The sequence below is a fragment of the Aquarana catesbeiana genome, linkage group LG01 (assembly GCF_042186555.1).
Source record: "Aquarana catesbeiana isolate 2022-GZ linkage group LG01, ASM4218655v1, whole genome shotgun sequence".
Taxonomy (NCBI): Eukaryota; Metazoa; Chordata; class Amphibia; order Anura; family Ranidae; genus Aquarana; species Aquarana catesbeiana.
In genome coordinates, this window is record NC_133324.1 from 589762993 (window position 1) to 589779156 (window position 16164).

A 16164-nucleotide genomic window follows, 5' to 3' on the forward strand; every position below is an offset into this window, starting at 1 on the left:
TGATAAAATTAAGTTAGATAAGACATCAGTCTTCCGGATCTGAGCAGTCGTCTTTAAATAGATTTTGACCGCTCTCACCACATCAAGACAAGGTAGTGACTTCTCTTCCCTGGAACATGGTTTTGGAAAAAACGATGGCAGGATAATATCTTGGTTCAGGTGGAAACCTGAGACCACTTTTGGCAAAAAATCTGAACAAGGGCGCAACACCACTCTGTCCTCATGAATAATCAAGTATGGCTCTTTACAAGAAAGAGCAGCCAATTTCGAAACCCTCCTTGCTGAGTATATAGCAACCAAGAACACCAACTTCCTTGTCAGAAGGACTAAGGGAATAATGTTGTATCGGTTCAAATGGCTGTTTTTGTAACACTGACAAAACTAAGTTCAAGTCCCAAGAGCTCAAAGGTCTAACTGGCGGATTAATCTGCATCATCCCTTGCACAAAACCCCAGACTAAAAAATGTGTAGCAAGCAGTCTTTGAAATAAGACCGATAAAGTTGAGACTTGGCCCTTAATAGTACTCAAGGCCAACTTCATCTCTACCCCTAATTGTAGAAAGGCAAGAATTCTGCCTATGATATATCTCTGAGGGTGCCAACCCTTGGATTCACACCAGGAAACATAAGCCCTCCAGACTCTATAATATATAGTTCTGGAAGCTGGCTTCCTTGCATTAATCAAGGTAGAGATAACTGACCCGGAAAGTTTCTTCAGAATGTGGGTTTCAATAGCCAAGCCGTTAAATTTAGCGCTCATAAGGTAGGATGAAATATCGGCCCCTGTGAGAGCAAGTCTGGCCATAGTGGAAGGGACCATGGATCCTCCACTGCCATCTTCATGATTTCTGCATACCAGGACCTTCTGGGCCACGCTGGGGCTACCAGAATTACCGGCTTTCTTTCCAGCTTGATCCTGCAAAGAAGTCATGGCAGCAACTGAATAGGGGGGGAATGCATAAATCAGTGATAACTGATCCCACTGGGTCACCAACGCATCTGTTCCACATGCCGAGTAAATCCCTTGTCCTGGACACAAAGTTGACTAACTTCATGTTGAATCTGGGCGCTAGAAGATCTACATCCGATGTCCCCCATCTTTGGCAAACAGCCTGGAAAATGTCAGGGTGAAGAGACCATTCCCCCGGGAATAACTGCTGGTGACTGAAGGGATATTTAGCTTAACCACATCCATTTTACAATTTAGTTTCCATTTTGTGTTCTTCCTTACTTCATTGCACATATTACTAGGTGCGTATTGGTATTCTAGTTTCGTTTCTCATGCTCCTGTTATCTTCTTTTGTGTTTTGTTTCTTGTAAAGCACGTGATTTCTTAAAAATAATTAGTTTCACTTTTGTCATAAAATGTTTCTGTATTTGATTGGATAATTTGTATGACACGGTCAAGGGGTGGTAGTTTCTGAAAGCCCCCTTTAAATATTCACACTAAAGAATAAAGATTAGATTTGCTCGGCGAGACTTTGTGATTCTTTTTTTATCATTGTCTCAATGGGCTAATCACACAAGCCTGTGGGGATAAGGTACACCTTATGCAGACTTATCGAGGGCCTAAAACTATCCCTAGACAACCTACATCTCCTTTCAGTTTGGGGGGACTCGTCCGAAATTGATCATAATACATCCGGTGAGTTGATTTATATTTATTTATCTCTTGCCGTGATTTATTTAGAGATCGATTCCTTTTGAGGGACCTGTAATTAGTTTTTTTAGACCTTGATAGATAAGCCCTGGGTGGGCTTCAAAGAAACTGCTCTGAGAAGCAGTAAGATAAGCCCTGGGTGGGCTTCAAAGAAATTGCTCTGAGAGGCAATAAAAAACCCTGGGTGGGTTTTAAGGACTTTAAGGAGAAGTCCATAGAATAAGACTGCAGCGACTGTTTCGGGTAAACAGTAGAAAAAGCTCAGGGAGAGTTTTATTTATACAGTACTGTAATTATAAGAAAATGTCTGATCTCTTTGCTTTATTTTCCTGATGCATAGCTAGCTGTCATAAGATGTCGTAAGGTAAGATGACACCTTTTCCACTGCACTGTTTATTGTTTAATAAGTTATATATGAATGCTTTGACTCTAAAGTTTAAGATATAACTTGTATCGTATTGTAGTCTGCAGAATGATTCTGGCATTGTTTCAGTATTAAAAATATTTTCTTTTCCTTGCAGTAATCAGACGTTCAGTGTCATTTTAAGGGAAAGAACTAAAAAGAGAAATAAAATATTGGGTGGTCTGACAGAACTAAGTCTTATACCGGAATTATTGTTTTAAGGTTTATTGGTGTTTAGTTTCTGCTGATTTGTCTGTATAGAGTTGAATAAGAATTTTAGAGTTTATAAGGAACCCTGGATTGGTGAGTATCCAGGTTAATTTCTTCTTATGTACTAACAAATGTCTCTAAAGTGTACTGATTGTATTACTGGTTTGTTATTCTGTTATACTGGTCCTCCGACATATCTTGTAGCCAGTGTCCCAGGAGGGTATCATTCTAAATTAGGAAAGGGACCCTTATTTAGAGAAAATAAACCAAGGGTTCAAGTTTTAAGGTTTAATTTACATAACAAATTTGTGTTTTAAGAAGGGCTGACAGTGAAGGGAGTAATGTCACTTATTCGAAGAGCAGGGGAGACTTATCAAGTCTGTCCCTGGTCTTTGAAGTATTGTGACATTAGGGACGTTTTTACTAATTAAAATATGGGTAGAGCGTTAATAACACTTTCTTAAGGTAATACATAAATTGGTGAGGATAACTTTTAATTAAAACATGCTATTTGAATAATTCTTTTCTGTCGCATCTTCATGGCAGCATACACTTTGGGTTGTGACTCCGCCCCTCACAACCTGATAGGACCACATAGCTATAAGTTGTAAAGATGGCCCCCGCCCCAGTATTCTCTTTTTTTTTCGTCACCTGAAGGACTGAAGATGTCAGAAGCACCCCCTTACCGAATTCGCCCCAGCCAGGTTCTAGCCTCTCCTGGGTGGAAGTCCTTGCCTGTACAGCCTCTAAATGAGCTAGATGGAAGGAACCCCACTCTGGTGATCTCAGGGGTATATGCGGCTTTAGTATAAGCCTTAAAAAGGCTTAGTTGTGTGCAGCGGTCTCCATCTGCCTTTCCCATCTTTGGTGCAGCTTGCTGGGCGTTGTGGTACTTCTCTGTCTCTCTCCTGTGCGGTTGAGCGTCTCGGCGCTTCTGTGCATGGCGCAGTGAGCGCTTTTAGGGCATCCTGCCACGTTCGCCAGGTTCCAAGATGGCGCCGAGCGTGGCTCAGCGCTACTGCGCATGTGCGGGCGGGACATGACCCCGGCGGCCATGGCGGTTCTTTTAAAAGGCTCAGAATGTCAGTTTCTGATGCCTCCAGCTCCTGAGCATATCTGACGCTGCTGTCACTCTGCTATCAGCTCTGCCTCACCTCTGAACGCTCCCTCCCTGGGGTAAGTGTTTCTCTCTTCCCTGGTACCTTGATTGTTTAGCTTGCATGTTTATACCTGCCTGTATCCCTCCATGGTATCACATTTATCCTTTCCATGGAGACCGCTGCCCCAGCAGATCACCATCAGCCCAATAGGTAAGGGGGGGAATGTTCATGGTAAGTAGTGAAAATTGAAAAAGAGAGCAGGATCGTACTAATGCTGCCTAATTGGTCAGCCCTACCAGGTCATCAAGATCGTCTAAATCAAGGCGAAGGGAGACCTCACGCAGGAGGAGCCGCTCCAGCCATAGGCGAAGTCGCTCAGCCCACAGGGGAAGCCGAAGGAGGAGCCCTTCCTAATCTAGGCATAGACATTCCCATTACAGAAGATCCCCTGCTCGTAGACGTCAGTCTCGTGCACATCCTTCCCGTCCAGCGGGAAATGCTTGCTGGGTATGCGGGGCCACAGCCCTACCAGACAGATTAGCCTGCCGCAGATGTATGGATGAAGCCACCAGAGAAAAAGAGCTGGTCACTGTAGAACCTACCGGGGTCCCTGCTACGCATATCTCAACTCCTGAAGTGGAGGCTACAGCCCTGAGCACCTCACCATCCCATCCCAGTGCGTCTAGGGAACAAGAATTCCTGTCAGATGAGGAAGAACTAGAGGCGGCAGCAGGGTTTGATTTTTCGCTCATAGGGCCCTTTGCGAAATCGGTCAAGGAAGCGATTAACTGGGAAGAACCTGAGGAGGTACAGCAGAAACAAAGGAAGTATTTTCCGAATCTCAAGAAGGTGCCTGAAGCCTTTCCATTCATAGAGGAACTGGATGAGCTTATTAAAGAAGAATGGCAGAATCCAGAGAAGAAAGTTAGTCTTTCTAACAGACTTACCAAGTTATATCCTCTAAAGAGCCCAGGGTATCTCCCCTGGTTTCCCCTCCAGTGGTGGACGCCTCTTTGATGCGCCTAGCCAGGCATGTGACGCTTCCCATTGAGGACGCAGTGACGTTCAGGGATGTCCTGGACAGAAAGGTGGATATGGACCTTAAAAGGGCTTACGTTTTTGCAGGGGGCGCCTGCAGACCAGCAGGGGCACTGGCCGCCGTCGGGAAAGCTATTTCCGGTTGGTCATCAAACGCCGCAAAACTCTTGGCCGAAGGCGCAGATCAAGACCAGATCGTTAAAGCCCTACAGGAACTCAGTCTCGCAGGAGACTTCGTGGCAGAAGCTTCTGTGGATATCATTAGGTCCGCTTGAAGGTCTATGTTAGCTACGGTAATGGCCAGGAGGGCGTTATTGCTTAAACCCTGGTCGGCCGACCCGGCCTCAAAGTCCAACTGGTGCAGGATTCCATATGATGGAGTTAACCTCTTTGGTGCAAAGTTGGATACAGCAATATCCAAAGTGACAGGCGGGAAGTCTGGTCTTATCCCTTCAGACAGAAGACCAAAACAACAAAGAGCGCCTCCCTTCAAGCGCAATCTCCCGGAAAGATACAGGGATGCAAAATCCTACAGACCTGGGAAGGAGTACAGGAGAACTTGGAAGAACCCTCAGACGTCCTTCCTCAAATTCCAAAAAACCAAAACCCCTGCCTCCAATGAACAGAAACCTTTTTTAAGGTACGCCCGCCCAACCAGCGGTAGTGGGTGCCAGGCTCACAAGATTCAAGTTGGTTTGGGCGGAATTGATAAAAGACCCATGGATAGTATCTACCATCCGGGTCGGGCACAGGTGGTCATTCAAGAATCGCCCCCCAAGGGGTCACTTCTGCGCAACCAAGCTTCCTCCTTCCAGAGAGAAAAGGCTGTCCTTGGTCCAGTATATCCAGGATCTGTTAAGGAAACAAGCAATAGTGGAGGTCGCACCATCCCAAAGAGGTCAGGGTTTCTATTCCCCACTCTTTTTAGTAAGGAAAAAGTCAGGGGATTTTCGTCCTGTCCTGGACCTAAAGAACCTCAACCGGTCAATCCGGGTAGAAACATTCAGGATGGAGAGACTTACATATCCCGATTCATGCAGAATTCCAGAGATTCCTCAGATTTACGATAAACAGCTGGCACTTCCAGTTTCGAAGTCTTCCGTTCGGAATCTCCACCGCACCCAGGACATTCACGAAGGTCCTACTGCCCGTGATAGCCCACTTGAGAGAGAGGGGATTGAGAGTCCACCATTACCTGGACGACATCCTGCTTCTTTCGGACAACAAGGAGTCTCTCATCCAGCATCGGGGAATCCTGGTCTCCACCTTACAGTCTCTAGGGTGGCTGATAAACTGGGAGAAAAGCAGTACCCATCCCACTCAGAGAATGGTCTTTTTAGGGGCCGAGCTGGACACGAGAGAGAACACGGTGGAGCTTCCAGGGGAGAAGATCCCTCTCCTGATTCAGAAGGTGAAGAAGGCTATCTCGGCCAAGAGACTACCAGCCAGAACATGCCTCAGTATCCTGGGCTCCTTGGCATCAACCATTCCGATGGTTCAGTGGGCGCAATGGAACTCGAGGCCTTTCCAAATTTCCTTCCTGCGCCAGTGGAACGGTATTTCAATGCCCCAGTCGATTCACATCCCTCAGGAGGTGAAGCAATCATTGCGGTGGTGGACACGGCCTCGCAATTTGGGAAGGTGCAAGCACATTATCACCCCTCACCAGGAGACGGTGACCTCAGATGCCAGTCTACAGGGGTGGGGAGCTCACCATCAGCACTTTGCGGCTCAAGGCCACTGGCCATTCAGGGCACAGGACGCAGTGTCAAATGTGTTAGAAATGAGAGCAGCACTCCAGGCGCTCCTGTCCTTCAGCTCCCTCTTGAGAGGAAGACATGTTCTTCTGAGAATGGACAACAAGGTTGCGGTTGCCTATGTCAACAGGCAGGGGTGCACCAGAAGCAGGTCCATGATGCAGGAGGTCTGTCCTGTCCTAGAGTGGGCACAACTGAACCTGTTAAGCCTAAGGGCAGTCTATGTTCCGGGAGTACAGAACGTGTTGGCCGGCTCACTGAGCAGGAATTTCACCTCCAACCACGAGTGGTCGCTGAACCCACAGGCCTACGCCCTCATATCCCGGACTTGGGGTTCACCAGAGATAGACCTGGTGGCAACCCCAGAGAATGCGAAATGTCGGAGATTCCTATCAAGAATACCATTCCCTTCGGCGGAGGGGACGGATTGTCTCCTGCACCCCTGGAACTTCCAGCTGGGATACATCTTCCCTCCAACTCCACTCATAGCGAGGTTTCTCCTGAGACTCAAGGAGTCATCGGCACTGGTGGTGGCAGTGATTCCCTTCTGGCCGAGGAGGCCATGGTTTACCACTCTGATGCAGCTGAATACGGCAGATCCCCTGCCCCTTCCGTTGTCTCCAGACCTACTCTCCCAAGGTCATCTTCTTCACCCGAACCCGGAGAAGCTACATTTGATGGCTTGGAGACTGAGAGGGCTAGGTACCTAGAGCAAGGCTGTTCCCAGAGGGTAGTGGATACCCTGCTCCAGGCCAGGAGGCCTACCACGAATAATACTTACAGGCGAGTCTGGGAGAAGTTTACCGCCTTTGCTCAACAGCAAGGTTGGAACTCATCCTCACCATCAGTGTCACAGGTCCTGGAGTTCCTCCAGCTAGGTCTAGAGAAGGGCCTTAGATCAAGTACACTAAAGGTCCAAGTCTCGGCCCTGTCCGCCTTGACAGGAGTCAGATGGGCACAAGATCCCCTTGTGGTTCAGTTCCAACGGGCCTGTCTAAAGCTGAGACTGCCTAGGAAACCTTCCTTCCCAGTCTGGGACCTCTCAGTCGTACTGGAAGCTCTATCTAGAGAGCCCTTCTTTCCAGTGATCCATATCTGATTGTATTGCCAGACAGATTAGTCTTAAAACCTTTGGACCGGTTCATCCCCAAGGTATCCTCATCCTTTCACTTCAACCAGGAGATTAACCTTCCGGCTCTCAGTACGGAACAAGGCGATCCTCACCCTCTGGACGTCAAGGGTAATGTCCTGGAGTATCTTTCAGCTACCAGATCCATCAGGAAAACGGAAAGTCTCCTAATCATTCCGCATGGATTCAGGAGAGGTCAAGCGGCATCCTCACGCACCATTGCGTCATGGCTGGTGAAGACCATCAAAAAGGCCTATTCACCAAGTAATCATCAAGTACCTGAGGGCTTAATGGCGCACTCCACTAGGGTAGCATATTGTAGAGTCTCGGCGGAGACAATTTGCAGAGCGGCCACCTGGTCTTCTAGGAACACCTTTATGTCCCATTACAAGGTGGATTCCGCCTACTTATCCACAGTGGATTTCGGAAGATCCATTATCCAGGCCAATTCTTCTGTTCTTTGTTAATAAACTTAGTTTGAATTCCCACCCAGTCTTTGCGAGTTACTCCCCAAAGTGTATGCTGCCATGATGCGACAGGAAAACGGAAAATTGTATACTCACCTTTCCGTAATTTTCCTTTCCTGTCGTATCTTCATGGCAGCATACAATCTCCCACCCGTCTGAGGTGATATATACGGAGAATACTGGGGCGGGAGCCATCTTTACAACTTATAGCTATGTGGCCCTATCAGGTTGTGAGGGGCGGAGTCACAACCCAAAGTGTATGCTGCCATGACGATACGACAGGAAAGGAAAATTACGGAAAGGTGAGTATACAATTTTCCGTTTTTTGCTACTGACATTTTTTGCGAAGGGGAAGTCAGGTGCAAAATTTGGACATTTGGCTTTTTGCCAACAGGGTTCAAGTGCTAATATCTCACTAACCGTAATAGATAGTGGGGAATTGTTTGCGGCATTAGTGCTACCGCAATTGAAGGCACTGTTTGAACCTGTTGGCACTCTGCCAAAAATTGAAATGCAAATAAAAATTGTTTGGTTATAAACATAGGAAAAGTAATAATATACAGAGACTTAGTATCTACAAGAATTTAGAATGTTTAGAAAGAAAAATAAAAATGAAAATAAAAATGCATGCTGTGGAGATCCCCCGGCTGGACCGAGGCTCCCTATAGAATCCCAGCCCAAACATTGTCCACGATGGGTTTAGCAGAGTCATAGGATGATAAATTTAAGGGTTAAATCAACCTTCTCTATGCTTGTACTGTGTGCCCCGCCTCCTCCCCCTTACATTCCACAACCAGATAAGGACCTCATCACATGAAGACACACAGCAACAATTTTTTTTTACCAGCTTGCAAGCAAAAGTCAGCAGATTCTGTGTTAGAATGCTGGAAAAGATTTATAGAAGTTCGGACACAAGAGGCAGGATTTGTTCAGTATAACACGCACAGTCTCTTAATACAGACATACCTCAGCAACCTTGGCCTTAAACATGCACTTACAGCAAGACAGCAAATATCAGATTGGGCTACAGGCACTGTAACTGATTTTTGCAAGAAGCTGACAGAGAAGGATGCTGCAGGATGTTTTGACATTCCTAAACAAACACCAGTGCAGACACATTATCAAAATGGTTTCTCAGGAAATCAAAAGGGGAAACTTTTATACAAAGAGGGAGGAGGCAAGGACAAAGAGGGAGTTACACACAGAGAAAAAGAGGAGAAAGGAATCTTAAGGGAAATTGTTTCGCCCTACAATACTCCCATTAACCTGGTAAAGAAGGCAAATGGTGACTATAGGTTTGTACAAGACCTAAGGGCCATCAATAGCCTAGTGGTACCGATTGCCCCAATAGTGCCTGATGTGCCATCAATACTTGCCGCCATACCATACAATGCAGAGTATTTTACTGTGATTGATTTAAAGAATTTTCTTTTTCTCCGTCCCTGTAGACGAGGAGGCACAGCCACTCTTTGTGTTTACTGTGTCGTTTGACCAACACAGTCGTCAGTTTATCTAGTGTAGAATGCCGCAGAGTTATATAGACTCACTTGTGGTCTATTCTATAGTACTCCAAGCCACCCTCGGGCCTTGGACTGTCCCTCATGGTTCTGTACTGTTGCAGTATGTTAATGATCTTTTGATTTGTAGTTCTTCAGAGGAGGACTGCCGAGCTGATAGCCTATCCTTATTGAAATGGTTACAGTATGTGGTCACAAAGTGTCTAAGAAAAAGTTACAATGGTGTAAACAGGAGGTTTAGTACCTAGGGTTTGTGCTGTCTCTGGGAGTTAGGAAAGTCAGTCAAAAAAAAGAGCTGCCGCTCTTGTGGGTTTGCCCTGCCCACTTACCAAGAAAGACATGCTTACTTTTCTTGGAATGATTGGTTGCTGCCGCCAATGAATACCTGACTGTTCTTTCTATGACAATATATTGAGACAAGCAACCCTCTATGCAATGTCTGATACTGTAAAATGGTCTGATGAAATGTTAAATGTTTTTGCCTCCCTGAAATATGGCAAAATGTATAACTTGTTTGCCAGGGAAAATTGCAGAACCATGGCGGGAGTACTGGCCCAGGAACATGATGGGAGACTGCGCCCTGTAGTTTTTTTTTTCTCTCAAAGATGGTCCCGGTGCAGGTTCAGGGCATGCCCGCGTGTCTCAGAACTCTAGCGTCCTGTGCGATGGTGGTTGAGATGGCCACTTCTTTCACTCTGGGACAGGACACCACACTTCACACCACCCACAATGCGTCAATCCTGTTGAAAAATGTACATACACAGCACATGTCTGCTCAGAGGTTGAGCGGATATGAGGTGATTTTGCTGTCCAATCCAAAATTGCACATCAAATATGCTTCTCCCACTGCAGGCCCAGCACCAATTTTAAACGCCCTTTTAGGATTAAAAGGAGAACAGGATGAGGTCGTGCCACAACATGACTGCATAAACCTCATTCACCAAGACACATCACCCAGGTCTGATTTATCTTCCACAGCACTACCAGACACACAGAATGTTTTTGTGGATGGTTCTTGCTCTAGGCCAAATGAACAGTACATACCATGCAGGGTATGCAGTTGTGCAGCTTCCAGATGTTATACTTGAGGCCAAGCCTATCCCATATCAATCAGCACAGGCTGCTGAATTAATTGCACTCACTAGAGCATGCCAACTCTTTGAAGGTCAGGATGTAAACATTTACACTGACTCGAAGTATGGGTACGGCGTGGTACACGACTTTGGTGTGATATAAAGTAGATGTGGCTTCGTGGCAGCAGATGGAAAGAACATTTCACATTCTTCTTTGGTAATGTTACTGCTAAAAAGCTATCCAGCTACCTAAAAACACTGGCTATAGTACATTGCAGAGCACATACAGGCCAACAGACAGAGATAGCCAGGGAAAATGCTCTGGCTGACCTTGCTGCTAAACAAGCTGCTATCTCACAGACAACAGACATCCAAATGGCTATGCTGATACCTAACCTATCCCCATTTGAACAGTCACTCGCAGATCTCCAGGATTATGCCTCAAATTATGAGTTAAGGGACTGGGATAAAAAGGGTGTGCAGAAAGATCCAAAAACTGGACTTCTCTGCAAAGAGGGGAAACCATGTATACCAGAGGCAAATGCATCACTCTTCATCTCACAGTACCACAGAATAGGCCACGCAGGTATACAGGTCACGGCTGATCTGCTGATCTTCTGGGTAGAGATTTTTATATTCTCAGGATGGGTCGAACTTTTTGTGACCACAAAAGATGCACAAACAGTAGTGAGGATCCTCACTCAGGAAATCATTCCTCGATGGGGATGCCCACTTCAAATAAAGTCAATGGTCCAGCTTTCATGGCCAGGGTCTGCCAGGACTTGGTAAAAACTCTCAAGGTAGAATGGAAGTCCCACATTCCCTACCACCCTCAAAGCTCAGGGATAGCAGAAAGAATGAACAGAACAATAAAAGATAAGAAAGGCCACAGGAGGGACCAACTGGAAAAAGGTCCTCCCAGCAGTCCTGGCAGAAATAAGAATGACCCTATCCAAAACAACAGGGTAGTCACCTTTTGAAGTTTTGATGGGTAGACCTTTCCCCACCCTATGGGCCAGAGCACCTTTAATGGTAGAAAAGGGAGATTTAGACTTAATACAGGTAGAATATGTAAGAAAACTGGTTTAAATATTGGATACAGTCGAAAGAAATGTTGCTCGCACCTCTCCTTTTTCTTCACAGGAAGCTACTCACCCCTTCAAGGTGGGAGACACCGTGGTGGTCCAACAGCTGAACAGAAATAAGAATCAAGAGTATCCCTTTGGACCTCCTACCACAGTGGTTGCAGTGACCAGAACAGCCATCCTAGTGGAAAACTGCCAGTCCTGGAACCATGACAGTCGAGTAAAAAAGGTTGCCCAAAGCCTCAGGAGCAGGAAGGAGACATTGGATAAAGGAGGCCCTCAAGCAGAAGTCCAAGCAGATGAAGGAGGAGTTCCTAGGAAAGCAGGTCCGGCCAGAGATGACCTTGCTTATTTCACCACAGACTTTTGGCAAGGCATTTTGCCTCCTGATCTCTCTGATAGTGTCCCTGTCCATCTGGATCATCACTAACTGTATCTACCACCCTGAAGATTTGGGTGCAATTAAAAGTATCTGTGGGAACACACACACACACACGAGAACATTACAGTGACACAAGCTAGAACAAAGAGAGAGATTGGAGATAGTTTTACTGATAAGATGCTTTTGCTAAAATTTAAGTATGCTTATGCTAAAAAAAAACCAGGGTATGAAGAATGTTGGATATGTAGCAAATTACATCCTAGCACTGCCTGAATTCCCCTTTTGGCTGTACCTTTTAAATATTTCCTCCTTCCTCAACGAGACTCCTCCTGTCTTCTTAACTAACATATGCACTCTGCACATAAACAACACTGTTACCTTTCCAATAGCAGGTAAAAGTCATTCCCCTGATTGGTGTTTTAATTTAGGGAATGAGACACAGACTAACCCCTCTATTTGTAGCAGGTCAATATTTAACATCTCCCTGTGCCAACCTAGAGGCCAGTATACACCCCAGATACCCCCTCAAACACTGCAACAAAAGGGAATTGTTCTATAAACAAGATATTGCCTGGGCATGGTTTCCTTCTTGGCCAGGATGGGTATAAACATGATGAAAAGGTTGAACAATTATTCAAGTATATTGGATAAGATAATGGAGAGGAATTCAGATGACATTGCTATGTATGTTAAACATAGAAACTAGAGCAATTAGAAAACAGCTAGAACTACATGAGTTAGCTATAGAAAGCATGAGTGCAGCTCTCACATGTTTATGTGAAATGACTGGGAAATCATGCTGTACTTGGATCTCTAACACGAGTGCCAAGGTGCCTGACTACTATGATATTTATTCTTGCTCTGATTCTTTACCTCTGCTTAAAGTGTTGTATTTGCATAATTGCACGCATTCAATCTCCTGATAAGGTTCTATCCTACATGACATACATGAAGAATCATCAGGCAATCTATGCCACAATCCCAAAGAAGTACTAGAACACTAGATAGTATGTAGATCTTAAAGGGGATTGAAGGGATATTTAGCTTAACCACATCCATTTTACAATTTAGTTTCTATTTTGTGTTTTTCCTTACTTCATTGCACATATTACTAGGTGTGTATTGGTAGTCTAGTTTCGTTTCTCATGCTCCTGTTATCTTCTTTTGGGTTTTGTTTCTTGTAAAGCACGTGATTTCTTAAAAAATAATTAGTTTCACTTTTGTCATAAAATGTTTCAGTATTTGATTGGATAATTTGTATGACACGGTCAAGGGGTGGTAGTTTCTGAAAGCCCCCTTTAAATATTCACACCAAAGAATAAAGATTAGATTTGCTCAGCGTGACTTTGTCATTCATTTTTTATCATTGCCTCAATGGGCTAATCTCACAGGCCTGTGGGGATTGTAAGGTACACCTTATGCAGACTTATCGAGGGCCTAAAAATATCCCTAGACAACCTACATCTCCTTTCAGCGACTCAGGTAGTCAATTCTCTATTCCCGGAATGAAGACTGCCGATAGGCATGGAACATTCCTTTCTGCCCAAGTTAGAATATGGTTCACCTCTGTCTGCGCTGCAAGACTCTTGGTGCCACCTTGATGAATGATATAGGCCACAGCTGTGGCATTGTTGGATTGGATCCTGACAGGACAATCCCGTAACCTGAATGTCCAGGCCTTCAGAGCCAGACGCACTGCCCGAATCTCTAGGATGTTGATGGGCAAGGCTCTTTCGGTTCTTGACCACTGTCCTTGGACAGTTATCTTCTCTAGTACTGCTCCCCAGCCTGAAAGGCTGGCATCTGTCATTACCACTTTCCAGATAACTGGTCTGAAGGATTTTCCTTTCAGCAGATTCTGGGTTAGTAACCACCAACGGAGGCTTTGGTACACCCTTGGAGACAGCCGCATTGGCAAGTCAAAAGTTTAAATCGTTTTGTTTCAAGCAGATAGGATACTGTTTTGCAACAGTCTCGAATGGAACTGGGCATAGGGAACCGCTTCGAATGAAGCCACCATCTTTCCTAACAACCTGGGGGGGGGTGGCTGTTCCTCTTCTTTTCTGGGCACTATAAGTATGCGTGTATGACAAACATGGACTCCATGCCCCCTCTGATGAAACGCGTAAAACGGAGTGCATGTTTGTGATGTCACAACGCACACTGAGGTTGCTTTACATGTGAATTGGTTCCTGGGAACTTTGGATTGTTTACATGCTGGAATATATCTGAGTTTTTAGTATCGTTATGTTTGAATAAATGGTTTTACAGTTTTACACTATATGGGCTTTCTTTATCTCTTTCCCATGGGCATTGTGACGGAGGGATCCTCATCATTAGCCATGACATTACCATCATCAATATAACAGAGGGGGAGGATTAGACCTTCCAGATTGGTGAACAGTGCTTTTCTAGACTCTTATAATTTAGAGTCTAGGTTTCCGGTAAGGGGGCATTTCATATGATTTACTGTGGAGGTGCACTTGAGTGATCAGAGTTTTTATTCACCTTATTCACTCAAATTGGATGCATACTAGGAGAATTTCAGACTGTGAATTATTGTTTTTGTCACTGTGAAGAATAGCATGAATTACTTCACTTTATGGACTTCTTTTCACCACATTTAATTGATTGTTTAGCACAGCAATTTTTCCTTTTGATCATGTTTGCAATTGCAGCAGGATCAGGGAATGCAGAGGTGCCAGGTAAGTAAATGCTGCATGGCCGAATCTAGGGGAGTGTTGGGGTGGACTGTACCCCCTAGATTTCAGTTGCACCCCCCAAAGCCCCATCACAGCACATACAGTATATAGGCTACATTCACACTGGCAATTAGGGCCAGCATGAATTGAAGAAGCAGTTCCTTTGGAACCTCTCAGCAGGCACGTGTGGCTTCCGGCACCATTTACTATAATGACAGCTCGCCAGCAGTCATACCTGATTGCGGCTCTCTACAGCCAGCAATTACTTCTGGTGATCACTGCTGGATGCACTTTGTCTGCATCTAGCAGCGATCACTGCAGGCAATCTCTGGGTGTGCAGAGAGCTGCAAATAGGTGGTAGATACGGTCGCTGGGCTCACCCACTATAATGGCAAGTCACCGCCGGCCGCATCTACCCCCAAAAGTCCCAGGAAAATTTGCTCATCAGCTCTCCATATTATTAGTGTATTTTATGTGTGGCCCAAGAATTGTTTTTCTTACAATGTGGCCCAGGAAGGTCAAAAGTTGGACATCCGCTGGTATAGAGGATCTCTTCCATTGACCTACCTATGTAAATGTGAAATTGTGGGGGTACCACTTTTCTCATATCCCACTTTTCATTCTACATCTGTGTGCAATTCCCATAATATAAAAAGCCTGCTCTTTCAGATCTATCAATCAGTTTCAGTTCTGTGTTTAGCAGGAATTTGATCAAAGGATGTTTTACCTCCTCTTTCCCTTTCTCTTCCTGGGTGTATTCTACTTATCAATGCATCCATTCGCCTACTCTTTAGCCTCATGCACACTGGATGTTTGCACAGCTGCTGTTTGTGGCTTTAGATGTTTTTCTTCTGCAGTCAAACTCCCCAGCTGTCAGAAACCATGAAATCAGACCAAGACATAAGTACAGGCAAATCACACTTGTTTAATAAAAGTAAAAAGTAAATAAAACATAGTCAAAACATAGCCAAAGTTCAGTAACCGGAATGGATAGTCAGCCAAGCCAGAAGTCAGGGATCAATGTAGTGAAACAGCAAGCAGGATCTGGAGCCAAAGGGATGTCAGCAAAGCAAGTCTTTAAACAGGAACCCAGGAGATCGTATCTGTGATGTTGACCAAGGCGAAGGCAGAGATCCTCTGGACTGGACGGCTTAAGTAGGCAGGACTGACGAGCAGGATATCAACAGCTGAGTAACTGTGGAGAGAGATGCGAGCTGGCAATTAGCCAACAGCTGAGCGGCCAGCTCAGAGAAGGAAGGGCTGAGCCCAGCCCTGACACCAGCAGGTTTATCCTATGTGTCCATGCACACTTGATGATTTTGGAAGCCATGTCATCTGCTGGTGTAGGTCCACTGTGTTTTATCAAGTCCAAAGTCAGCGCAGCCCTCTACCAGAAAATTCTAGAGAACTATATGCTTCCCCCTGTTTACCAGCTTTATGGAAATGCTGATTTCATTTTCCAGCAGGACTTGGCACCTACCCACACTGCCAAAAGTACCAATACCTGGTTTAATGGTAATGGTATCACTTTGCTAGCTTGGCCGGCAAACTCACCTGACCTAAACCTCATAGAGAATCTGTGGGGTATTGTCAAGTGGAAGATGAGAGACACCAGACCCAGCAATGCAGATGAGCTGAAGG

The 16164-nt window shown here is 45.3% G+C and overlaps 1 long non-coding RNA gene across 1 annotated transcript; it reads left to right on the forward strand.

Annotated features, from left to right (window-relative positions):
- Positions 1–1304: 1304 nt before the first annotated feature.
- On the forward strand, positions 1305–13160 carry LOC141107356 (uncharacterized). Its single transcript, XR_012235869.1, has 2 exons — positions 1305–1645; positions 11498–13160. It is a non-coding gene; the product is annotated as an uncharacterized lncRNA (long non-coding RNA).
- Positions 13161–16164: the final 3004 nt, after the last annotated feature.